This window comes from Chinchilla lanigera, unplaced genomic scaffold (assembly GCF_000276665.1).
Source record: "Chinchilla lanigera isolate Chin_1 unplaced genomic scaffold, ChiLan1.0 scaffold00031, whole genome shotgun sequence".
Classification (NCBI taxonomy): domain Eukaryota; kingdom Metazoa; phylum Chordata; class Mammalia; order Rodentia; family Chinchillidae; genus Chinchilla; species Chinchilla lanigera.
The window spans coordinates 4,705,875-4,707,205 of NW_004955432.1; positions in this window are offsets into that span (position 1 = coordinate 4,705,875).

Consider the following 1,331-nt stretch of genomic DNA (forward strand, 5'->3'; position numbering starts at 1 on the left):
TTTTTTTTGGTCTTTTTGAGACAGGGTCTCACTATTCAGTTCAGGCTGGCCTTGAGCTTACTTTGTAGCCCAGGCTGGTCTCCAGCGCGCAGTGATCCTCCTACCTCAGTCTCCAGAGTGCTGGGATAACACCCGGCACGACCTTGTCTTTAAAACTACAGCAATAAGAAAAAAACTGGGGGTGTAATTGTGTGCAAAGGCCCTGGCTTCAATCCACTACCGTGAGAAAAGTAATATCAAGTTATTGATTATGTGTGTATATAGTTCACAAAAGAAAAGACTATTATCAAAAGTATTTTTACTTTTCTAGCCACTGCTATTGTGAGAAGGTGACTTGAGACTTGAAAACAGAAGTAATCTCCTAAGGCAGCGAAGTTCAATATATAAAAACTGTGACCGGACCTTTGATATAGGGATGATAGAGGACACTGTAAATAATCCAAATAGTAGAAGGGAAATATAACTCCCCACTTGCTAGAATTTCTAATCAACAACAGAGGTGAAGAGTAGAAAATACTTACTGGGAGAAAGAAAGCTTCTGTCTAAGAGACACAGAAGGCAGCCCGGAAAGTGGGTTACCCGAGAACCCATTTCTCAGGGGAAGCTTATGGAGTAAAATCACAAGGTGGGTGTAAAGTGGGAAAAAGCTATGATCAACTAGTAAGATTACAAGTATAGTTCTTTAGGTATATTGATCCAATGCAAGTCACACTGTGGGTATAAGGTGGGGCAAAACTATAGTCAACCAGTAAGATTACAAGTATAGTTGCTTAGATAATATAGATCCAGTGGGGAAGCAAGTCATTTAGCAACTGTGCATGGAAGGAATAAGAACTTTTCTTAGAGCGAATTGGTCTAAGGGCTGGCTCCCTACCCACATGATTGATGCCTATTTAAACTATTCATCATTGTTCATGATTGGAGGATGTATGTGCATCATCTTATCTTTTGTCTTGTGGTCTGACCTTCAAAAAATACTGTGCTACCCACCGTTATAATGTAGTCTCACTTTCTGCACTACCTCCCTGGAGGCCCTAGCCCGGTCTGATTGCCTACAATATTTTTAACTAACAGCTGTCTATAATATTCCTCCCTCTCAAGAAGTACCCCTAACTGCCATGAGGGGGCACAGGTCGATGACCATTCTGGCTTTTTCTTGCTAAAGAGGGGACTTAGTTGTGACTGGCAATCAGAGAAACTCTCTAATGGATCTGTGTAAAGGCCCTGGATAGATGCCAGGCATTTTAGTCTTGGGTAGGCATACAGCTGTAAGCCTGGAGGACGCAAAGCCAAAGAAACAGTCAAATATGTATAGGTCAAATAATAAGATC